The following is a 27,229-nucleotide window of genomic DNA, read 5'->3' on the forward strand; positions in this document are numbered from 1 at the left end:
AATTGAGATGGTTAGCTTTAACCTTCAGAATTTTCCGGAATTACTGAAGCTCCCCACTGATGAAAGGAGCTGATATAGCTAATGGTTTTACCAAAACAGACAGGATAAACAAATACGTACAACCATTTCCTGAATTCCTGTAGGTGCTTCTTCATATTCACATCTTCTTTCACCACCCCTTTATTAGGGTACTGTTCTGGCCATTACCTCCAAGAACAATTCGTACGAATCTATGCTTCTTTGTGTCCAGTCACAAATACAGAACATCTGCCTCTCATATGGGAATACGAAAGAGTTAAGAAAAATAACAAAACGGTATTTTTAGTGGCCAAGATACACAGGTAAATTTATCATTATCATCATGGGGTAAACATTGCTTCAATGTGGCCAACTTACAGGGTAATAAGTAACGATGTCTTGTGGGAAAATGCAGGTTCAAGATGAACCAGGCCAAGATAAGCAGGCGGCCAACTTAGAGAGGTGGCCAAGTTCACAGGTTTTACTGTATATATATATATATATATATATATATATATATATATATAGTGACTGATCCAAGGGGGGCTATAGGGGCTATAGCCCTCTTGACGCTCAGCTATACACTGGATAAATTAGGCTTCAATCCTGCTTTACGCTGGATAAAACGGCAAATTATGGTTTAACCACTTCCTTGATCATATCCTGGATCCGCCACTGTATATAATTTCTATTACAGCGCTTGGGGATTGAAACTCGACACGAAAACAAGCAAGAAAAACAGTATGTTACACCGAAGTCGAAAGCGGCGCCCTTTTCGAGTGACGAGAGCGGGAAAGTGCAGAAAATTGAACTTTGAAATCAATTGCTCAAAGACTAATAGTGTTAGAAGAAGCTGTAGTATGGTGAGTTTCAGGGGAAACCATACTTGTATTTTCGAAAAATGCCACATTCAAAATATTAGGGAAATTGCGCAAGACTTAATTATACCTTGCTCCATTTACTCCACAATTATCTATGAGACCTTGACTTAATTTGTGAAATTCTGTATCTACTTTCTCCATACACTTGAACTTGGTATTTCGTAACAACCCAGTGTGGTTTCCTCTGAAATTCACCACACGCTTCCTCTAACACTTATTAGTCTTTGTGCTATTAAGGTTCGAACAAGCAGATATGTATTTGAAGTAACAAAAATAAAAAATCTGGACGGAGAACTACATTTTGGAGAATAGTTATCGAACTATTTAACCTATCAACCAGAGACTGAGAAAAAGATTACTTACAGTTTCATAGGTTAATTTAAGACCTTATTTAATCTCTGCGTTAAGCAGGTCAGGTTGTAGAAATGGTTGTACTTCAAATTCAAGGTCAATTTGTGGCAGAATTAAACCCTGATGCTAGCTCCGAAGTTAGAGTCGGGTAGTATCGATATACCCATCTAAAACTTTAGTCCAATAATTCTTTACAGTCGAGGCTCAAGTTTCCCGCAGGAGCAATTTAAAAAGAAAAAAAATCACAAACGACAATCTTACCGAGCGAAGTAGTTCAATTGCATTCAGCTCACATTCGGGAGGTCGTGGGTTCGATTCCCACTGCCGACCATCCTGACTGGGGTTTTCCCCAGTCCTACCAGACAAATCCAGGCATAGTACCTACTAAACAGGCCATGGCCGATACCTTCCCAAATCCTTTCCATTGTTATTATTGTTGTTAGGTATCCAGTACAAAATGGCCTCTTAGCTGTATCTGGTGATTGTTAAATAAATGAAATAAAATAAAACAAATACACACCCTGAAAAAAAAAACGAAAAATAGATATAGACAAAAACGCTCTCCCCCTCAAAGTCTTTCTAAAAGAAATAAAGATGTAAACTAAAAAATGGGAGCTTTTCTACATTTTAAATTCAAATTTGAATTTTTAAGATTTTTTAGAAATGAAAACCGAGGAAGCAAATGATAATAATAATAATAAAACACAAATCTAGCTCTTCTAGGTAGATTACAATTTCCGTGATCCGACATTTTCTCAGATATTGAAAGATGTTCCATCATTGCTTTATTAAACCTTCAGCACACTGTCAGACAAGAGGATTTGAAAAGGACGCTGCTCGAACTTACCAGCTGATGTACTATTCCAGCATTCACTTAATCTGTGAAAGAAAAGCTTGGAAAGAACAGTGAGGATGGCCGGTTATAATTTTTTAAAATAGAATTACTCCGTTCACACAGGTGTAAATTTATCTAATAATAATAATAATAATAATAATAATAATAATAATAATAATAATAATAATAATAATAATAATAATAATAATCTGTAAAGAAGGTGTAGAAACCCTTTTGCAAATCAGCTGTCTTGACTGGTTTTTCTTCATTCGCAACACACAAATATCAGACTAGTGCCTAACTTATAGGCCCCAATTAGTCTCCTTTGCAATGCCTTTAACAAAGGGTCTTATCCCTCTGACATCTTCGTCATCAATCCGGAGATGCCGCAACAACCTTTATATATGAAATAAATAAATAAATAAATAAATAAATAAATAAATAAATAAATAAATAAATAAATAAATAAATGTACTTATGTCTTTTTCTGAAGTAGTAGCTGGTAAATTAACTTGTCCTTTGGATTTTTCTTCCCTATTTCTCGATATCTTTGCTTTTACATTTTCGTCAACGGAATTTACACAGCTATTGCCTCTTTGCCTTTTTAACCAATTTTCTAACACCTTCTTGGACATCTTGCAAATTGCGAAGCAACCCAACCCAAAATCCAATTTGTCAAACCAAAAATAAAGTTTAAACACTACTAAGCAAATGAAGTTCGGCTACTACAAGTGACGGCTCTACTGAAATGTTCAAAGATTGCTGTGACATGCTTATACGCTAGGTTTTTCCTGACTTTTGTTTTCCACCTCCTCCTGTTAACAAATTTTCTTCCAATATTTTTTTTATCTGCACGAAAACGAAACAACAAAGAAAAATGTTTATTTTTATCCCACCCTTTTTGTTGTTTTGCCCAGTAGGTTGCGGAAAAACTACTACTAGTACTAGCTGTTGAGTATTTATAAAAATCAATCGCCACTTTCTTAGGTATCAATTGTACTAATCCGATGTTCGCTGTTGTATTTGATGGTATTGGGAACGACGGTGAAAGCTTCAATTAGACCGACCGACGATACGTCACGTTGTCTTGTTATTTTTGTGAGATCCAACGATTTCTTGGCGCAAATATATTCATTTAATTTCCTCTTAACCCTTGAACGAAAGTAAAGACTCATTTTGTTGGAACCTCCTTACACGATTGGAAAGAACTGGTTCCATCCGGTATTGCCTTGCTCAAATTGTATCCTATAGGTAGACTTTGAATTTGGCGCAAAAAGGGCATGAAAACTGTGGTCATTGCTATGTCAAAACAGAACAATTTCAATGTCATCACCGGAATGTACGCTCTACTCCTTACCCTCCTTACCACCCAAGTCTATCTCCCACTGATCTTTAGAAACAAAAGAGTTTCTAAGAGTTTCCAAGAAAAACATTTAGAAATAGCTTGGCATTATTTTATTATAGTACCAGAGGTCAGCTTTCAGAAAGTAAGAACAGCGCATGTGACATCTTGAGGACAAAAACACTGCAGGTTCAGAGTGAAGTTTTCCATTATAGAAGGAATTCTCCGAAAACTCGATTCCCATACCCCGAAAATGTAAACATTTTAAAAAAAATTTAGACATCATTCGCGACCACAGCCTGACGACCAGCTGTTTAGGGATTTTTTTTGTTTTGTTTTGAAATGCAGTACATAAAAAGTAGTTTTTTTTTTCAATTAACTCAGTATACTATGAATCGAATGTAGCGTATACCCACGTACTTCCTAAATTTTAGGTGGCTATACGATAGTTTCCAAAACTTAGAGGTGGGTATATGCCGTATAGCCGCGTATACTCTCCATTACATCCCTGGAGCTTGTTCAAACATGATTAGTAAGAATCAATATCAAATTATCTATACAAAACTGAAGTTTATTCTGTTTTTGACGTCAACTTAGTCGGTATAGTTTAATCAAAACTTGAATTTGTTGAATTTAAGTCTTTTCTTGTGTGCTACATAAATGTATTCTCGTATTGAGCATTACATTGTACGTTTTTCTTCGCTTGAGGCCGAAGGTGCGACATATTGGGCATCGGCAAATTATATGACAATTGAGTCAAATTTCAGTCCCTAAATGGTACAACTGGAAATATAGTGTTTTCTATTGTTGCTTTCCTTTATTTAACAACATTGTAAAATATTTCTTTAGATCTGGGATTGGAATGCATGAGTGCTTTTAATGGTACTAGCTGAACATGCGCTATTCACAAAGTGCACAGTTCTAATATTAGCGTGAATCTGTTTCCCACTTCCCACTATATCTGTACCCTTTACGGAAACAAGTAAAGGTCAGAGAAAGACTCTCAAAGGGAGTGAATTGCCATAGACAAAAATATAAATGTATGTAGTATTTTAACATATAGAATGCTGGGGTGAGTTTGCGGCAAACTTGGGTAATTGATAGATGATACAAAATGCAAATATTTTTTTTCTTACAATTCCATATCCAAATAGAGAAAAGTGGGTGGGTACCGCGCACTTAAGGTTTAATCGCAAATTACGCAGACATTTTGTGATGAAAAAAAAAAAAAACTAAGAAATCAGGAACATATAATCACATCCTTTATCTTTAAATACATGTATAAGCCGTTATGTCAACTGCATTAGATTATGAAAAAACAAGCGAAAAAGTGAGGCAAATGCGCGGTATTCATCACCCCCGTGGGGTAATAGCGCGCAGATTCTAATATTAAATAAATATTAGAATAATCCAATGTAATATAGAAACCAAACATATGTTTATGTATTTAATGATCTTCTAAGTACTATAAACTTGAAATACTGAAAACAGAGAAATATACTTGAAATACTATACTTGAAGTAAAACATGAAATAGCGTATACTGCAAGCATTAGCACAAACTATTGTCAAGTCTACTTGCACAATGCTTTTTCTGTCCAGCTTTTGCGTTTAGTTTTCTTTAAGTACTTTCTGGGCATCTGCGAAAATAAGAGAAGAAAATTTTGAGTATATTTTGTCCCCCAAAAAACAATGAGGGGAAAACCGCGCACTAATGTAATACATTGCGCGCCATTACCCCATATGTATCTTCACACACAAAAACTAATTGAAAATAGAACATGCTAATATAGTTGTTTTATATTTTAAAAGAACATAGTATCCTACTTACCTTAGCAACATAATTTCGTTCTTCTTCAAAACACATCCAACGTCTCTGCTCAAATTATAAGCACTTTCCCACTTTGTCTTTCAACATGTACTACGCAGTTATTATGGCGCGCACAGCCAACTGTTACATGTTGTATTGTTACATATCTTGTTGGCTACCTGTCACTCGCCATTATAAATATCATGCTCTGTGATATCATAGAGAAACGTTGATGTGCGGCATTACCCTCCTGCGCGGTGTTCACCCACTTTCTTCTACACCTCATTGTGGGTCCACAAGCCTTCGAAGCTGCCAGCTTGTAATAGGTTTTGTCATTCAGATTAAAGCATCGCTCCTAAAATGTCCATCAACCCGCTATACGTAGCTCCTTTACTGGTTGTCTTTCACAAGGGTATCAACCTTAACATGCTAGTGGCAATATTAAACTAAATAAGTAATAGTCAAAACGACGCCTGAAATGTGGAACAGAAAAATAAAGACTTTTTTTTTTTTTTTTTGAAATTTTAAATAAGAATTGGTAAATCTACACAAAATTTATAATCGACCAGCGAAAACGACACATTTCTAGCACTTGTGGTTTTCGAGATCTCATTGTCGAAAGGATTGGAGACAAACATATAAATTATAATTAAAACTGACTGAAGATCTACTTTCTCATTTTCTTCTCGCAGTTATCCGATAGAACCCTGGTTACTTGCGCCCAAGTGCTACAGAACGCATGGAAATGCGACAAGGGGTACATTCAAAGACGCTGGTAGAAGTACGTATCGTGGGATACGATACGATTCTCAAATGATTCTAGTTTTGTTGCTGCTCTTTTCAATGCAATTGCGATGTGTGTATTAATTTCAAACATAATTTCAGTGGAGACATTGTAAAGGATGAAATACTGCATATTTATAAAATGTTAAATATTTTTACACACTACAATTATAAATATTTCTATTTAAGAATGAAATATTATACTCGGCATATATCCTGCACGACTTACTCTGTAGGACTACACTCTCTTCAATTAAACGTACAGTTGCTTTTGCATGTAGCTACTTATTCATTGATATAGGAAGATGATTACATGTCCAATTTCCTCCTTGAGTTGGGGGACACTGTGGCTCAGTGGTAGAGCGTTCACCTCCGGTGCTTGGGGTCCCTGGTTCGATCCCAGCTCGCGCCGTGTGGACTTTGTGGTGGACAAACACCGTGTTCGTGGGTTTTCTCGGGGTTCTTCCGTTTCCTCCCACTTTCTTCATTCCACTACTTCACTCATGTCTCATCATCACCATTTTCTTTAGCCTAACCGGCATAACCATGGGACGTAAAACTTAAAGATTTCATTTATTTTTTTTTTTTTTTCTCCTTGAGTTATCGCACTGTTCGGGATTTGTTTGGATAGACCTTTGGGATTTTAGCAGGTCAACAGGCAACAAGGAGTAAGATCACATGATCTAGCAGGAAAGTTCTGGTCACCACTTAAAAAGAGGACTTGACCTGGAAATTTCTCACCCAGACTATTGGGAGGTAGCGTCATATTCTTGAAAAAGTTGAAACCATTTGTGTTCCACATCAATTCTATTCAAATCAACCATACGCACAAACATACACAAAACTACGCTAACCATATTGCGGTACTGTTTTTTATTAACTGTGCCGATATTTCCATCCTCGTTTTGAAAGAAGTACGATCCTATCATTCCACCAAACCAAAATTTACATCACACAGTTACTTGTAAGAACAGTGTTACAAAACTAATCGCAAGACACATTGTGTAAAACCAATTTGGCACTTGGAACATTTACACCTTGAAATGATGTAAAAAAAAAAAAAAAAAATGGTATTCTTCAAAAACACATTCTATTATATATCCGTTGCTTTTGATGGGACACCCTATAAGAGTGCTATTCAACAGGGGGTACACGAAGATGTTTCTGGGGGTACGTAATGCTGCTTCTGGGGGTCCATTGAAAATATCTGTTGACAGTTCACTGCAAATGAAATTCGATAACTTGTTCATTTTTGACTTGTATTTATGCTTAAAAAGAGTAAAATAAAATTAGTACTATTTCACAACTTCTTCCGTTTCCATCAACATATTTATGTGAACAGGTTCAATTAAAACGATGCACAGAAATTAACTGAACCCAGAGTCAGCTCTGATTCTCGCACTCTCGAAGATTCGACCAAGAATCCAGGAGTTGCCGTTCTGGAAACAAGCTCAGTCATCTCATTAACATGTTAGTTCTAAAGTTACTTTTAGTTTTTGAATTTTAAACATTGTTCTCGGGGTACGATTTATCAGGGAGGATGAGGGAAAAATCCTCCTCCGTAGAGCTGGATGTCTCCTATATCTTTTGAAATTTCTCATGTTAATTTTTTTTCTTTCGGATGTAATCCCCCTGTAAATAGTCTTTTGATTAGCACACTGATTGTCCTTTGTTGGGTCTCTGTTTGCCCCGTTTTTAATCAACAGAACATGTGTATTAAGTTTAATAAGTTAATTTCTTTTAAACAGCTTCAGGTGTACAAAATTGGATGGCGAACTGTGTGTAGAGGTACGCGAGGAAGAAACGTTGAATAGCACTGCCCTATACAACTGCATAATTTACACCATTTACCTAACGTTATTAGGGTCATTAAGTCCAGGAGGCTCAGGTAGGCAGGTCATGTAGCCAGAATGAAAGAAAGTAGGAATGCCTTCAAAATTTTAACTGGAAACCCAATCGGGAAACGACCATTAGAAAGACTTGGGCACAGATGGTAGGGCGGATGTCGCAGATTTAGGAATACAAAGTAGAAAGTAGATCCAATTGGCTAAAACACAAGTCAATGGAAAATTTTTGCGAATTGAGCATTGAACCTCTGGGTTCCATAGCCATATATTAATTAGAATTAGTTAGGAGGCATTATAATGAATGGATTAATTGTTCAGAGGATGAAAAAAATAAACATTGTTAATGTTTATTAATTCATCAATTTTACTTTTGGATCAAAAGATCCAATATATTTCAATCAAAAATTTTCTTGTATTCCTTATATCTGGAGAACTACATATAGTGTAGCCAAACCTAAACTATCACTTAACTCAGTATGATGTGCTTATTCCGTAGAAAATAGGAAAACTCGATTTAGGGGCCATTCAAAAATTTTGTGGCCCCTAATCCAAAAACTAACTATTGACCAAGATTGCAATCTTTTGATGCATTTTTTTGGATCATTTTTAAAATTCTTGGCCAAGATCGCAATCTTTTGATCCTTTTTTTTTTTTTTATCATTCTTGGTGAGTTAAGAAAGAGATTTTGCGTACTCCTGTTCTTATGGTATCTTTTGCCGACCTTGACCGATTGCTGTCTCAACCAATTCCTATAGCAGTTGCAGATAATGCATCGACTTCTCGTCTAGGGCGTAGAATGAAAGATGCACGGTATAATATGCGCATTATTAAAGTTATTAAAAATATTAAAAGTGCAGTGAATTTCTCTCCTTTACTAATAGTTACATCAGTTACCATGTACACATTACTAACTTTCGCTGGCTGCCATGTTCGAACTTGCTCGTATCTACGTAAATCGATTACCAGTGACTATTGTTGCCTGCGAGAAGAGACAAAACAAAACTTTCTTGATGAGGTACGGGATCAAAAGGACTTCGAATAGAAAGAGTTACATTTTTAAAGACGAGAAAGCACTTTGACGAAACCTTTTGGAGACAAGACTGCCTCATATTACGTCTTGTGGGTAGCACTACTAGTGACAAACGATATTGTTAAAATAATACCGTGTTGTCGCGTGTATAAGACACCTCTAACTCCTACCCACAATTTCAGGAAAATAAAATACTCTGATGTTATAAACCGCAACTATCCAAAAATGTATTTTTAAGTCTTAGCTGCATAAATACAGTAGAAAATGAAAATAAAAATTGCCAGGCAGGCAACATTAACCAATAAAAGTTATACTCATGTTTCAAGTACATATGTACCAAGTAAATTCTGCTGTGTTACTGGATTTCTTATAATTCGCTTGTATAAGCCGCATCTTTAATTTTGATTTTATTTTGAGGAAGTGCAGCTTATACATGTGATAATAGGTATCTTGGTTATAAATGTCTCATCATATACTATTTCTTTGAATTGTCTGGAGCACGTACGGATTCTGAGCAACTGTTGAATAATTATCTTCAGCCGAACATCATACAACAACTTTATTTACGTTCTAGAGAGTGGTACGCTAAGGTACTTTAGTAGCTGATTCTTCTAATGACAAACAATAAACGTACATTTATCAATATAGTTATACAGGGCCTTCCGGAGACATGCAAGGTGTCAGGGAATGAACTTAGTAGATGGCAGGATGCCCATCGTGGAGAAAACACGACAAAATTTTACGTTTGGGGACCATCTCAAAGATCTTATCTATTCATCGACTGACGAGAATGTTCACGATCTGAAGAAACGCATTTTTCGAGGCTGCAACACCATTCGACAAACATCAGGTATTTTTGAACATGTGCGTGCGTCCATGATGCTTCATGTTCGTGCCTGTATCGGCACAGATCGTGGTCATTTTGAGACTATACGTTCTATCAACATTGTGCCTCATGTAAGTACTGTCCCTGCCTCCTCCCGAGAGGATATGTATTATTCCCAAGGTTGCATTAAGTAAACCTTGCTTCCAGTGTTTGTTGTTATCATTCTGCTGTCCACTTAACTAAACATATAGTACGCCGGTGGCTGTATTCAGTGTTTTCACATATCGGTGTATCTCTCAGACTCATTGGTGGTGGTGGCCACCTGACTTACATACCCTGAGGCGTGTCTTTTGTTTTACCCTGTATATCTTCGGAACGGTGAGGTATCACATACGTATATACATATAGATTTTTTGTTGCCTGTTGTCAGAGGAATAATCTGCTGAAGTTTGGACATACCTTTGGGTACCACCCTGTATATAGTAGAAGAAAATATCCGTACAGTTCATTGGTAATCAATATACAAGAAAATGCCATTCGCTAGTTTGCATGTAAGAGAAAGAAGAAAGAAAAGTTAGACAATTTTTTGTTGCCTGTTGTCAGAGGAATAATCTGCTGAAGTTTGGACATACCTTTGGGTACCACCCTGTATATAGTAGAAGAAAATATCCGTACAGTTCATTGGTAATCAATATACAAGAAAATGCCATTCGCTAGTTTGCATGTAAGAGAAAGAAGAAAGAAAAGTTAGACAGTTACAAGTTACGTAAGTACAACTCTAAGGTTACTTGGTAATTTAGAATATACAATTTACTGTACATAGTGTCTACTTTAAAATATCACACTCTAGAAGTAGCTTTACACATACCGGTACATATTTTCGTCATTTCCAGGTCACTCTGTAGCACATAATCGCCTACTATTTTTACTAATAGCACATTAAGCACATAATCACTAAAGTATAAAGTTCTATATTTATGTATATATTAACTTAACTAACATGTTTTTGGGAAGACCAAGTTCCATGATATAGGTAAAACCTCAAACCATGAATCTGCTAATTAGTTCTATGTTTAGAAACCATAAGTCCATCACCGCAGAAACAACAACTTGGTATTGGATCCTATACTTGTGCCAATCCAAAGCCAGATTGCTGATACTCATTTTCGTAAGATATAAATTAAACACAGTGAAATACGGTGAAATCTGTATTTAACAGGATTTGTATTAAGGACAACTTGTCGTTAACGTAAGCATGAGCTTTTAGGATTTCATGAGCTTCTAAATTATAGATTCTCATTTTTTTTTTACCTGCCTTTTATTCCATTATAAAGCCTTCGAACTCGATACTTTTTTCATTGGTCTAGTTGAGAGGTAGCCAATTCTGTCCGCGGAGGGATCCCCAATAGATGATCACTTACAGAGGGCAAACATTAAAGTATAAATGCAATGGAAGCATGCAAAATATAGCACTTTTGTTTATAAAATCAAAACCAAAGTTGTTTTGATTGTGTTCTTTGATTTTCGAAATTTGATGTGATATTAGTAGTAGAAGTAGTAGTAGTAGTCCGTGATTATGTGCTAAGGAGTGATCTGGAGACGAAGAAAATATGGATGTGGACTACAACTATTTCGAATTCTTATATTAACAACAGCTGACTGTTTGCAAAATGCAGTTTGCTTGCCGAAAATCATGAATTGCTGTAGTTTCTGTTGTAATTTTCATTTTCCCCCTCTTCATCTATGAATAAATAAATAAACAATCTGTTCGAGAATAAAGACTATGAATTATTATTAACAACGAATGACATACATTTTAGTCATAAAAATTCATTCTTATCGATTTTCTCGAAAACGTCGCATGAGAATTTACTCTTAAAGAGAGCGTAATTTTCTTCAGGTCGATATCATTTAGGGATTGATACGCGCATTTGTTAGATTCTTAAAAAAAAAAATGAATCCTTTGCCTAATCTGTCAAGTTTTGTTAAAATGCATAAGAAGTATAAGATTTATGAAACACCCAAAGAGACAAACGAGTGCTTAGTTATTTTCAGTAATGATCACAACCAGGAAGTCATTTCAAAAATAGGCATTTTGACAGAAAAGGCAGCAAAATTTCCATTGTGACATTTCGTGTTGAATAGCTAGTTCCGCTTACTAATACGAGAAAGGAATAAAAGAATCCTGAGACTATTTCAATACACAAAAAAGAGAATAACAAGAGAATGCATTCCACCTTTGGTGAGAAGGGTCCATGGTTCGATCTCCGACCACCTGATTTCAAGGTGAACAAAATCGTTTATGTAGGTTTTCTCGGGGTTCTCCCGCTTCCTCCCACATTATCAGGCTACCAATTATTGAGTACCTGAAGGACGTTAGAATTGTAAAACTGCTCATCGTGCGTTGATCAAATAAGAATCAGGGTGACTCATCTCCTTTTTGTGAAAACAGAGAAACAGTGGCGTCATTTGGACCTTAAAGGGGAAGCAATGGACATTTCGTTTGTAACCAAAAGTTATAATTTAATGGTATTAATGTTTAGAACTATCTACACCTCACTTTTACTTACAATTTACTGTTTAAAATGTGTATATATTGATAATAATAACAAAGCGTAATAATTTATTTAAATTGGGCCGCCATTTTAGCAGCTGTTAGGAATATCTCTACAACTGCTAAAAACAGTTTTACTTGAAATAAACAAAAATAATATTTATTATTCTTTGTCAACGCCAATAAACCTGTCAAAATTATAATTCAGAATGTATATTCTACGTTGTCTTTGAATGTTTGAGAACCCTGTTGCTATTGCTATAATTAAAGAACATAATTTCTCATAATTGGAAGTAGACTGTGACGAATTCTTACAAAAATAAAAGACAAAGAAATTATCTAGCTAACTACTGAAATAGAATTGTGTATTTTTTTAAGATTAATCTTAATTCACAACAAATTGTATATAAATATTTTTAAAAGGGAAAAACAAGTCTGTAATGAACATCTCGTAACAATTGATCTGAATTAATTCAAAATTTTCTTAAGAATTGGCGCTGTAATCGATTTTCGTTAGCTATAAAATCCTTAAATTTTAAATAAAACTAGCTAAACCTACGCTGTCTACTCAGCGCATTGTTCTCTTATGACTATGAATCTCCTCCACACTGTGCATGTCTCCTTACTCACACAAGTAAAGGATAGGAGACTCACAAAGGAAGTGAATTTCTATGTATAGATGGAGTGAGTTTGTAGCAAATTTGTAGAATTAACACGATATCAAATGGAAATATTTTTCTAATAAATTCATATCCGTCCGAGTACGCCTCAATGCGTCTCTTGAGGCCTTTGATGTTGCCAGCATGCAATAGGCTTTGCCGTTCAGATGTAAGCAAAGCGCCTGCAATATCCGTCAACCCGCCATACGTAACTTCTGTACGGGTTGCCTAACACCGGCCTATAACAATGTTAATCTTAAGGGCTCAAAACAATCCCTAAAATGTTGAATAGAACAATTACACGGTTTTTGAAAATTTGAATGATAAATGGACAATTTACACAAATTTTGGAATCGACCAGTGAAAACGGCACGCTTGCAAGATTTGAGCCTACTTCCGGTCGAAGTTTCTAATTCATGTATGATCAGTGTCTTCTTTCTTCTTACATGCAGTATGTAATAAGCAAATACATTATATACACAATTAATTATAACGTCAGTTATATATGGTGTTCATTGCGCAAAACACTCCAAAAATATTTATCTTAGACTGAAGAAATGGTTATCCATCCTTTCTTATTATTATTTGAATATGAAACAGACAGCTGAGACATATACAATCCCTATATGCAATTAGTAGTGTTAGAATGTATAATGCGTAGGATATGATGATTCAGTTTTTTTTTTAATTTCAACACTTCCGGTGTACCCGTAAAAATGTAATAAAGAAATAATGGTCATGTTTTTTTTAAATACTCAATCAGAACTGGACAATCTATGCAAAATTTGCAATCGATCAATGAAAACGTCATCTTTCTAGAACCCGTAGTTTCCGAGATCTCATTGTCGAAAGGATTAGCCACAAACATATAAACGTCCACAAACATGTAGTCTAAAAGAATTCCAAAGATGGCAGCACAATTCATTTGCATTGATTTTGGAGAATTCTTATTAAAATGCAAAGGCTTTGATCAATAATTAAAAAAAATAAACTTTTTGAAAAAGATCTATTTTAAATAATTTATTTAAAGTGCACATGCTTTAAAATGTTTGTCTTTGTTAAACGTGAAGTCACAAAATAAGCGTAAATAAAAGGTTTGAAAGCAAAAGTTAAAGGTTGGAGCTCAGGTGTTTTTATACAAATTCTGGCAAAAATTCCATCAGTTAACTGGTCAAACTCGACATACATCATACCCTATCATTTCACATCATCATCCTCTCCAAACCGATACTGATAAAGCAAATGCTTTTGCCTCCTTCTTCCAAGAAATATTTACCCCTACCGTACAACTACCACATCCAACTATCACCCGACGTGTCGAACGCCTTGCAAATCCGCACTCCCCCCTCCTACAACCCAACATTCACCATCAACTCACCGATTCACCTCTTAATGATCCCATTACTCCTGCAGATATCTCAGCCTCCATCAAATCGAAACGTACCACGGCGCCTGGCTTTGACCATATAACTTATAAACTCATAAAAGCCTCTCCTCCCGTCTTATATACACTTCTTGCAGCCATATACAACTTCATTCTCCGCACCGGCTTTTATCCACCACAATGGAAAATCTCAAAAACTCTGCTTTTCACCAAACCCAATAAATCTCCTACAGAACTCTCATCATACCGTCCTATACAACTGACATCAGTACTCAGCAAAATATTTGAACGCATTCTTGTCAGTCGCCTTCATACCCATCTTTCTGAGCGAAACCTCATTCCTCTTCATCAAGCTGGTTTTCGCCCAAACATCAGTATTTCCGATCAACTCTTACGCCTCACGACTGCCATAACTAATCATTACAATATCTCCAAACCTTCCTGCCTGTTATTGTTCGATCTTGAAAAGGCTTTTGACAAAGTTTGGCATGCCGGCCTCATCGCTAAACTTCTCTCTTTTCATCTTCCTTTCTCCTACATCAGATGTATCCATTCTTTCCTTTCAAATCGTATGACTTACATTACCATCAACCAATCACTTTCACATCCGATCTTTCTTCACTGTGGTGTTCCTCAAGGCTCTGTTCTTTCACCCCTTCTTTATGTATTATACGTAGCAGACACGCCCCCTCTACCACAAAATGTCTCATTATATCAATATGCCGACGATACCGCTTTTTTCGCCACAGCCAACACTGTTCAACAGATAAATCGAACACTCCAACAAGCAATTGATGCCTTCACTTCCTGGTGTGACAAGTGGCGCCTAACCATAAATCCCCTCAAAACGCAGGCTATCATTTTTCTTCCACCTCGCTGCCGATCACGAATTTATCGCAATCCTGCTCTTCTTCATATTCACGTCAATGGCACTTTCATACGCCCATCATCAACAGTAACATACCTCGGAATCATCTTTGACTCCAAACTCAGCTGGAAACCTCACTTACAGAAAATCCGATCACAGGCTACAAATCGATTAAACCTTCTCCGGCGGCTAGTGGGCACCACTTGGGGCTTACATACTGACACTGTTATTAAGACTTACAAGGTTTTCCTTCGACCTGCTCTCACACATGGCCATATATGCTGGATCTCTACCCCTGACGCACTATATACTAGACTTGCAATATCCGAACGTCATGCTCTCCGCCTTGCTTATCGCATAAGACTACCAGCACCAACTGCCGATCTCTATCGCCGTATCAACTTTCCCACCATCTTACAACACTTAGAAACACTCCGCACAAAATACATAACAAAAGTCATTGCCGAAGGTAATCCGCTCTTCCTCGACACCTTTCACCAGGACATCATTCATGATACCCCTCCTCAACATCAAGCCACACCTCTTCAACATCTTCTTACTCTTTACCATACGACTTTAGACGATAATGACCCCCACAAGGCCGATTTTGCTATATACCGTCCACCTCACCTTAGTCCATGCATTTATCCATCTCTGCACTAGTGTTTTCATCAATGTTGTTAGCAGCGGGCTTCATCTGTCATCATCAGCCCTGTGACGCCCCAGGGCAGAAGATAACCATTCATTTGTCTACACTAACCATATCCCTGTGTTTTGTTGTGGCGTCTATCAGCACTTCACCTCATCTCTCATTTCACAACCATAGCCCGGCCTACTAAATGCAATAGTGAATAATAAATAACCCTACGTATACTGATGCCTTCCCTATGGAATTTGATGCCTCCAAAGCCATTTTGAAGAAAGAAGAAGAAGAAGAAGAAAAAAAAACGATGACCACAAAAGAATAAAATAAATAACTGCTCCTCAAACTCTCAATGCCCAACTATCAATAAAAGTAAAACCCTATACCTAGTTTTTCCTCCTACCGAAGAAAGGGCGTAACCCTTTGATCGGGTTAACCTTAAAAAAAAAATAAAAAAATGTTTTTATAGCTATTGTAGCATTTTAATAGATAGATAGCATTTTAATAGATACATACTTTCACATTTTCTTATAAGTTTGCGTTTAGGTGTTTAGATGCATAATTTATGAAATACTAAATCGTTATTTTTCCATACATGCAATTTCAAGATGATAATAGCCGTGCATGCTTTCTACACATTTTATAACATATATCACTAATTTGCTCTGACATTGGCCCATACATAAATAAAAAAATACTACTGCTCGTATTCTATAATTCCAATTTCGTTGATTGAACTCAAATATTATCAAAACACAATTTAATCATATTTTGTGGGCCACTGAGCATACATCTGTACCAGAATCAAAATAGGAAGGTAATCAGCTCTATATATTTGTGATAATTAATTTTGTAAACACCAGCAAAGAATCATTTTAAATAAAAGTATCCATTAAACTGTACTTGTTCCATTGATATTAATTTCTTGTGACTATATATGCAATAATAAGTAACATTCTAGAAAACAATGGTTTGATCCCCGTCTAAGTAAGTTTGTAGTGGACAATATCGTATCCATGGGTTTTCTTAAGGTACTCTTCTTTCCTCCCACTTTCTCATTCCACCAATTCTTCCATCATCATTCACTTGCTTTAATTATTGTCTCCCTTAGCCTAAAGAGCGTAATCGTGGAACGTTAAGTTGAAATATTTCATTTCATTTCAACGGAACAAAACTGGTTTGAAGAATTTCATCAATACTATAATTTTGGTCATTGAACTAAAAAAAAAAAAAAACATTTTGTTTATCTATAATTTTTCATTCTGCTAAAATATTAATAATTTAAAATACGTAGTATAATATTGTGCTTTGCTTGGAAATACATTTGCAAGTTGTTGCTACTTATATGAAACTTTTAGAATTGCCTATAAGCACATCAGAACAAGTAGAAAAAAATATCTCAATTGCGATAACGGGCGAAGGGGAGGATAAACCATTCTAGCTATCAACTTTTTAAATTCTATAAAGCAGTATTATTATATAATGAGAAAATGCCTAAACATGCGTCGTGTATCAATGTCATTCAGCTGAAAAAATATTGTTCAATCCTCATGCGAAGTTTTTGAGAAAATCGAAAATTCTTTTGTAAACCTAAAAATTGATACTGTACGACAACCACGCCACTTACGAAGATGAAGTTGATTCTGAAGTAGAATAGACTTCCTATTAACCAATCACCACTGGACCGGACCCTGGTCGGATGGCGAAAAAGTTGGTTAAAACGAAAATCACCTTTGCACAGTACCTAAATTGTATAGTATCACTATAATGGTTAGAAAAAAAAAGGCTTACAGTATTATAATTCAACTAACGTCAATTATCTGCTTCTTTAGGTCAAAATTATAAAGGTAACCAAGAAAGTTCTGTCGCTTTTTGTGGAGGTCTGTGTTCAATTGGCCCTCACACCGTGAGTTGAATGCGAATGGAGCTAAGACAAAGGTCAGTTGTTGGTGTGGGTATAACCAACATACTACTTGGTTGTGGCAGTTCAGTTACAGCGTGATTTTGCGTAAGGACAGAGTGATCCCGGGACCTTCACAGAGCATCATAAGAGCGTGTATGCTATACGAGTTCAAACTTGGGTCAAACGCCGCTGAAGCGGGGCGAAAGATATGCCAGGACTTTGGTGACGGTATCGTGACTATGCGGAGAGTGCAGAGGTGGTTTAACAAGTTCAAGGACGGTGACGAAACACTCGAAGACGCACCACGTGCCGGAAGACCAATACATGTTCAAAATGAAGATCTTGTAGCAATTGAGGCGAACAGTGGCCAGACATGTGAGTGTGAATGGAGAAACCATTCGGCAGCACCTTCATCAACTTGGAAAGCACTACAAGTTGGGTCAATGGGTCCTTCATGATTTGACTCCGGGCCAGTAGGCAACGCGAGTAGACGCCTGTGTCTCTTTACTGTCTCGTCTGAGGAAGGAGCCATTTCTGAACAGGATGTTGACATGTGATGATGACAAGTGGGTCCTGTACGAAGCTCCCCGGCGCCGTCATCAATAGTTAGCACATAATGAACCAGTTCCAAAACAGCCAAAACCAGCATTGCACCAGAATAAGGTCCTCTTGTGTGTTTGGTGGGCTACTCGCGGTATCGCTCATCGGGAACTGCTACCAGCTGGTCAGAGCATCAATGCAGCTGTGTACTGTCAGCAGTTGAGCGTGTTCAAAAAAAAGTCAAAACTCTGGAGCCACCAGTTCTGAATCGTAAAGGAGTCCTCTTGTTACAGGACAACGTTAAGCCCCACGTGGCTAGGATGACCCGGGACACCATTCTACACCTTGTATGAAAAACACTATTGTATCCACCATACTCCCCGGGCATTGCACCGTCCGATTATCACCTGATACATTCGTTGGACAATCAACTTAGAGGATGCCAGTTCAAATCCCTAGTAGAGGTGCAAAATGCACTTGATACTTTCTTCGCTTCACAGCTCACCAAATCGTACCGCGATGGAATCCATGGCTTTCCAGAACGTTGGCAGAAAGTCGTCGATGCTGATAGGGACTATTTTTAATCTTTCCGGTACGCCTTAGGTGACATAATGATATTCGAAGGTAGTGAGTGAAAAACTGACAAACCTTTTTTGGTTACCTTTATATATGTCTCCCTTCCCTCCCCCATGTTGCGGGCTGAATTTGGATTTAAACGGCATAGGAAGTGTCACTGTTCATATCAGCCACCCCGAAAACTATAATATCGATCATTTTCGACCATTTTTAAATGTCTCTCCGCTCAACCGTCAAAGTGAAATGATACATACCATCCCAGGCTCGAACTTCATCCATGTTGAAAATTTGATCGAGATCGGTCTTGTACTTCAAGTGTTATTAAGTTTTATTTATTTTTTTACTATCTCCCCTTCCCCTAAGTTCTACCGTCAAAGTGAATAGCTAAAAACACTCCCAGGCCAGAATTGCATCTACGTCAAAAATTTGATCGAGACCAATCGGGTGGTTTAAGAGTTATCAAGTCGCAAACATAGTCACTTTCATTTTTATGTAGATTGGTGTAGAGACAATGAAGAATATCACAAATGTGGAAAGTAAGGGAGACAACATTCACAAAATAGTATTATACGAACTATTAATTGTTTTGAGAACATTTCATATAGTTCGTGTATAAATTTGGATGCTCAACACTTATGACGTCATCAACTGCGCACCCAAATTTCTGGTGTACAAGAAAATATTTTGACACGGGTTATTAGTTTATTTAATAGCGTTTTGTGGATACTACTTTTCTCACTTTCTACATTTTTGGTTGTTACCGTTACCCGGTAATGTGTTAACGAATTTACTCCATTTACGAATTCGGCGGCGATAATTGCTCGAGCTATCTGTTACAAAAGAAAATGAAAAATTCGCTAACATACATGAGATATGCATGTGTTAGAGGTAACACTTTTTCGTTAAAGTTGACATTATCCGTTATTACGTTAACGGATTCACTCCGTTAACGAACGAACTCGGCCGAGATAATTGCTCGAGCTATCTGTTACAAAAGAAAATGAAAAATTCGCTAACATACATGGGATATGCATGTGTTAGAGGTAACACTTTTTCGTTAAAGTTGACATTATCCGTTATTACGTTAACGGATTGACTCCGTTAACGAACGAACTCGGCCGAGATAATTGCTCGAGCTATCTGTTACAAAAGAAAATGAAAAATTCGCTAACATACATGGGATATGCATGTGTTAGAGGTAACACTTTTTCGTTAAAGTTGACATTATCCGTTATTACGTTAACGGATTGACTCCGTTAACGAACGAACTCGGCCGAGATAATTGCTCGAGCTATCTGTTACAAAAGAAAATGAAAAATTCGCTAACATACATGGGATATGCATGTGTTAGAGGTAACACTTTTTCGTTAAAGTTGACATTATCCGTTATTACGTTAACGGATTGACTCCATTAACGAACGAACTCGGCCGAGGTCATTGATCTAGCCATCTGTTGCAGAAACAGTTCAAAAATTCGCTTACATGCATGCAGGGGTAAAAGTGAATCTGAAAAAGTAGGGGGACGCATGATGTTAAGCTGTCCTTCGTGCCTACCTTTCCCATTGTATTTTTAGGAAGTGGGGGAAAGCTTTAGATATTTTTGGAAGTTTGGGAACGACGTCCCTCGCGTTCTCTCTCATTTTTACCGCTGCTTACCTATATGGTGTACAGAGTATTGATAGCTATTGTTGAAGTCTCCGTTATTCGTTAATAGGTTAACGAATTGACTCTATTAACGAACATAGTCGAGATAATTGCTCTAGTCATTTATTGCAATATAATTTTATTATTATTATTATTATTATTATTATTATTATTATTATTATTATTATTATTATTATTATTATTATTATTATTATTATTATTATAGTGAAACCAATTAGTTTTTATAACGACTCTATATGGGTATATAGCACCGAGTAATATTGCTACCGCTGGAGGTGTTGACTGGTACAGTCTCTCTCGATTTTAACAAATTGTTATTAAATACTTCATGATTTATAAATTTTAAAATTTCGCGACACATTTCACGGGGCTGTGTGACACACCAGTGTAAGGCGACACATCGGTTGAGAATCACTACTCTCGTTATCTGTTGCAAAAATCATTCAAAAATTTAGTTACGTGTATGATGTAGGCTAGAAGCGGATCCAGAAAGTGAAAACTAAGGGGGGGGGGGGGGCAGCCATAATCCAGACTATGGTAGATATATCATGAATTTATAAACTTCCAAAAATATATAAATAATAACTTAAATCATTTTTGTTCCCCCAAACATTGGGGGAGGGGCTAGGCCGCCCCAGCCCCGGCCTAGATCTGCCATTGGTATAGACCTGAATTCAAAATATTAAAGTCTCCGTTACTCGTTAATAGTTTAATGGATTGACTCTATTAACGAACTTAGTCGAGTTAATTGCTCTAGTCATTTGTTGCAAAATAAATAAATAAATAATAATTAAAAAAGTCGAAAATTCGCTTGCTTTTATGGGACGGGTCTATAGATAGCCACAATAATAGGCCTATCGCCGTTATCTGTTAATACGTTAACGGATTTACTCCACTAACAAACTCAGACGAGATAACCGCTCTATTTAGTGCAAAAAGAAAAAAGAAAAGGAAAGAAAAACAGAATTTAAAAAATTGCATCAGCTCTAGAGTTTACATGCTGAGTAATGGACAGGTGGGCGGACGAACTAACAACACAACATTATAACTCTCACTGCATGACTCTAACAATGTAATAAGAGCTACTAAACGTTCCTTGACAAAATTTGACAGCAGTTACCGCAGAATGCGGGCATTCCGTATACGAAACTTGTAACGGTTTGTGTAGTGAGAGTCTGATTGTTTACAAAGTTATTCTGGCAACCCTGTGTGGCAGTGAATGGCGTATTGCAGCTCGCAGGTACGAGCGTAGCAGCAGAAGACGCGGATCATTGACATTGTGAGGGAATACAGCTGGTTGCCTGGGATCTCGGCGGAGAGGAAGCTGTGAGTACGTGTAGTTGAATAAGATCTCCATCCGTTGATTTTTTCACCCTAGTGGAGGTGTACTTAGATTTATCACAGTTTTCTAGTGTTTATTTTGTGTAGTGTACTGGTGCAAATTATTATTTTAACTGCTTATTATTTATTTATTTAAGAACAAACTAAACCGATAACAAGTTTCGTTAGTGTCATCAATTTCATCTGCTGGATCATCATACTCCATATTCCGATGCAAGAAAGGGTTGGTTCATGAATTATTTATTATGAAAGTCGAATAAGATGTTTTCTTAACATCTTAAATCCTTTTAAGAATGTGTTATAGCAATAAATAAATAGTCATTCGTACAGAAAATAATGAGATAAGATGTATTAGTGTCATTTTGTAAGAAAGAAATCAAATTTCGCGCCGATATGATGAATTATATTTGGCATCATATTTTGTCCACAGTTGTGCTGCAAGAATTTTCTGACTGGAGGCACTTTTCTTCGTAGAAAATAGTTATTTTTAAGAAATTATCATATTTTTTTCTTATTAATAATCCTTTTTGATTAAAAAGAATCTTACTTGATAATATATCTTAGTTGATTTGTTTCATATGGTCAGTGCATTAAGACGTTAGGAATTTGATAGGCCTTGATGAATTCAAAATGTTTACCTGAAATCTGTCTAAAGTAACTTCGGAGGAATTTATAGTCCTCGAACAAGATGGTTCGGGAACCGAACTGGAGCCTTCTGATTGCGAGACTGGCAAGTTCTATGTTAAATTTTCTCCGGTTTGGCTGCATATAGGCCCATTTTTGGCTGCCTATTGTTTCTTTCTTTGATAGTAGTTATCTCAAAACTGTTTTGTAGCATGGGCACATAAGAATGTAAACATAAGGATTGGAAGATTGGCACATAAGAATGTAAACATAAAGATTGGAAGATATTTTACTGAGATAAATTAAAACCGTTTTATACTTAAATTTTTAGCATGGTTCCTTTGAATTTTGGGTGGAATTTATCGTCTCTATTCACCACCAAGGCTATATGAGACGAAGACCTACGGTTTAAAGTGGAATCAGAACCACCGTAAGACGTTAAATTTTTCAAAGCTCTCCCACTGGGAATCTAACCCGGCACCCCAAAAACTAAAAACGCGCGCGCTAGCCACTAGACAAACAGTCCTTTGGATATGTATTCTTCCATATTCGATTCTACAACACATGGAGAAGTAGTGTTTTTTTTTTTTAACATTGAATCATGGTACTGAGAAAATTTGAAATAATCCTATTTTGAAAATCAGTTACACAGAAACCCTGTTTCGGAAACCGGGAACAATAATGATTGGAACCTTTGTGCTTGTTATATATTACTCATCTACAAAATGCTTTGTTTTTTTTCCTATTTTGTGCAGAATACCCGGGTTCTATGCCCGTTAAATTACATAGGCTACGGATCCTAGGTCAATAACATCTTGTGTACAAGCTCAGTGCTGGTAGAGATTGATTGATTGACTTTTGAGTTTAACGTCTCGTTCAGCAGCGAGACTATATGAGACGTGGACCTACTGATTAACGTGGAATCCGAATCACATGAGCTCCCGTCGGGAATCGAACCCGGGTCTCCCACTCTAAAGGTGCGTACGCTAACCGCTTAGCCACGAAGGAGCTCAGTGCTGTTAGAGACCTCAAAATTCCAGCCAAATACACGTATTAAATAATTTGGCAGGTTCAGATCGATATAACTTTCATGGAATTTAGTATATTATCCATTAAGTGGTCAGGATTCATATCTCATAAGCAATCGTGAATAAGTCTCCTCTTTTTATCTTTTTGTTCTTTTTTTATTTTTCGTTATATAGCTGTTAGGTTAACGCAGCAGTAATTGGGAAGGTATTTGAATTAGGAGTTAATGAACTTCAATCTACAAAGTGAGCAATGCATATATCGTCCCTCTCCAGACAAAAGGGCGTATCTCATTTTCTTAACTTTTCCGGGAGACAAGTTTAAACCTTTTCTCATTTATTCCACCGCGTTCTTTTAAAATTTAGTTTCACTTCTTTCATGTCAGGTATGTATGTTGTGTCAAAAACATTGTCCCCTCAATTTAACTTGCGAAGAATGGGCAAAGAACTGAAATTAACTTTAGAATTTGCCATATTTCCCTACGATGAAGCATACTTGTAATCTGGGTCCTATTTCAATAAAATACTGAGTACCTTAAAAAGTAATTAAAATGTTTATTACAGTTTTAAACGATAAGGGACCCAAATTCAATATTTCATACTTTTCTAGGAGCTCACTTTTATATCATTCTAGGTGGATCCAAATTTTAATGTTTGCTGTACCAGAAAAAAAAAATCCAAGTAGTGTTGTCAGAAATACAACATACATATAACCGTCCTTTATACAAAATGCTGAATTGTTGAATAGTATTGTAAGATGTCGGTACTAGGAGGACGTAAGTTATCTTTTTTTATATTTCTTTTCCTTTTCTTCTTATTTTCTGTTTTGAAGCATATTTGCGAAATATCGGATCCATGACTAAACACTTTTGCTAGATGACTTCATTCACATTTCCGCTCGATATTTATATGGTGTTATTATATCAAATAAGATCTCAGCAGTACTTCCGTCCTTTTCCTTATCTAAAACTTATGTATTGATTTCCAGAGTGCTAATGAGTAATTCTACAAAAAAATAATAGTTTTCAGTTGCTTTTTAAATAAATTAAATTTAGAAAGTATATTAAGTTGTTGCTATCCACAATAGTATCAAATACATTTTTCCAGCTGCTGAAATACAAGCTAGCTCATTTGCCTTTGGGGATTGTGGTTTCAAGTTCGATTTTCGGAGTCCTCAACCTCAAGAGTAGGTTGAGAGACGTAACAAACATAAAAAACAGGAATTAATATAGTGTAATTATTCGAATATAAGAGCTCTCCTCGAAATTTTGATCGGTTTTGAGAATCCGTTTGTGATGTGGATACAAGCACCCGCATAAGAACACTACAGGCTGACACTGAAAAAAAAAAAAATCCCTAATTGGATATTTGATGAATGAAACTCAATACCTTTGGACATCATTGAAGTTTCGTTAAAAAAAAAAAAAGGGAATTTCCAATGTTTTAGAGATTAGACAAAACGGAAGATACTATAATCTGATACAAGTGATGGGTGCACCTAAGAGACAAGCATTTCCATTCTTTCAAAGAAGAAAGCAGCAGTCGAGGATTAGATAGCGAATAAGAAAAAAAAAACGTTAAATTGTTTGATAATTTGGTAGTGATACACTAACTTTTATTAATCATCGATTCTCAACTAATAGGAATAATCTACTCTTTTATTAGTCGTCGATTCTCAACTAACATGAATAATCTATTGTCTATCATTCCCTTTAGTGAGTGTTGACTATTATTTAATTCTGATATTTTAGTACAAAAAAATATATGACTATACTGTAAATTTTCATAGGGTATCCCGGTTTTTTTAGCCTGAAAATCTAGAATCCCTAAAATATGGTACTAATATTGTTGTAATGTTATTGTTATTGTTATTAATGTTATATATATATATATATATATATATATATATATATATATATATATATATATATATATATATATATATATATATATATATATATCTTTTGTTTAAAGGTGTATTATGTTATATGTACCACTTAAAAATTTTAGCCTTATACAAAAGTATGTTTAAGAAACAAAAAGTACGGTAGCCGCTTATATTCGAGTAAATATGGCACGTAAAGAGTAGACAATGTTCTTTGTTTTACGTGTATATATATAAAGGAGAAAGTTCATAGAAAAGTAGGTACCTTATAATATAATAAGTTGTTGCTAATCTTATCAATCGACCTTGAGTATGACGTACTTTATTTTTTCTTTATTTTCTTTTCATTTTATGTAACTTTTTCGTCCTACAAAACTTTGTTTCCTGGTTACAAATATATTTTAATACTTCGTTATTTAAAAAAAAATGTCAAGAAAAGTTTTAGAGTACGGAAGGTAATTAAATTTTATTAACTTATCTATGAAACATTTCGTGATCTCTATAACACAAATAAGCTAGTTTTTTTATGTATAAGCAACGCTATAATTAGGCAGGGAAAGCCTGTTGTGTTACTGATACGTAATACTGTAGATTAAAACAATAATAATAATAATAATAATAATAATAATAATAATAATAATAATAATAATAATAATAATAATAATAATAATAATAATAATAATAATAATAACACATCAAATTAATACCGGTACTTCAAAGTTTATTGTACCCTTTAGCACTTTCATAAATGGATTTATGTGAGACATAATACTCGCATTAGTTAGTCTGTTTTGAACAGTTGACAGTTTACGAGTAAGTTTTCATTGTTTCTTCATTCACTGATTTAATTCGCTTAAAATGAGGGAAGTATGCACTAATATGCGGGTGTAAAATATGCATATTTGTTACACGTTTTAAACGTTGTAAACATACACTTGGATGTATCGTTACTTTAATTGATTGTTATTTTTTTGTTTGTGAATCTTGCATCACTTAATTCACTTATAGGCACTAATGCGTTAACATGTTCTGCTAGAACACTAATTGATATTACATATGTTTTATCAGATAAAATTTTACATAATCGTCATCATCATTTCTATTATCACTGGTTGATCACTTACTGCCATTTGAGAAGCTGTCGTGTACTTTCGCTAGTTTTGATTTAGGCTTATTTTCTCGTTCTCTTCCGGGGGCACGGTGGCTTAGTAGCTAACTGCTTATCTTTACTGCGTGGGATCCCTCGTTCGATTCCTGACCAAGCAAGTTTGTGGTGGACAGCATCATGTCCGTGGATTTTCTCAGGTCACTTCTGTTTCTTCCCCACATTCTCATTCCACCAATTCTTCCATTATCATTCACTTGCTTTAATCATCTGTCTCCCTAAATCTAAAGGGGATAATTATAGGACGCCAGTGGCTAAATTGTAGAGCACTCACACTTCGCACTTCAGAACTCTGGTTCGATCCCAGATTATCTGAGTTTGTAGTGGACAACATCGTGCCTGTGAGTTCTCTCGAGGTTTTCTGTTTCCTCTCACATTGCCGTTCCACCAAATGATTTCTTAATAATTCACTTTCATTAATCACCCGTCTCCTTTTGTCTAAATCCTGAGACATAAAACTAAGATTACATTTATTTTTTAAACTGTCTGATTATAACGAAGAATTGAATCGCTTTCTGTTAAAAGAACGTATGTGCAATAAAAAAATTTTGTCCGAAAATGACAAAAACTGTTTTCTTACAAACAGTTTGGTTTATTTAAAAAAAAAAGAAAAAGAAAAAAATGCCATATATTTATAACACACGTCCTTATATCACAGATTGTTACATTTACCTC

At 35.8% G+C, this 27,229-nt stretch overlaps 1 long non-coding RNA gene across 1 annotated transcript in view; it reads left to right on the top strand.

Moving 5' to 3' along the window:
* The first annotated feature begins 21,742 nt into the window (after positions 1 to 21,742).
* LOC145668723 (uncharacterized) overlaps positions 21,743 to 27,229 on the top strand; it is a 63,938-nt gene continuing 58,451 nt past the window's right edge. Inside the window, exon 1 of the long non-coding RNA XR_014128080.1 lies at positions 21,743 to 21,844. This is a non-coding gene — a long non-coding RNA (uncharacterized LOC145668723). The remainder of the gene's footprint in view (positions 21,845 to 27,229) is intronic.

Source organism: Thermobia domestica, chromosome 13, assembly GCF_964235325.1.
Source record: "Thermobia domestica chromosome 13, izTheDome1.hap1.1, whole genome shotgun sequence".
Lineage (NCBI taxonomy): Eukaryota > Metazoa > Arthropoda > Insecta > Zygentoma > Lepismatidae > Thermobia > Thermobia domestica.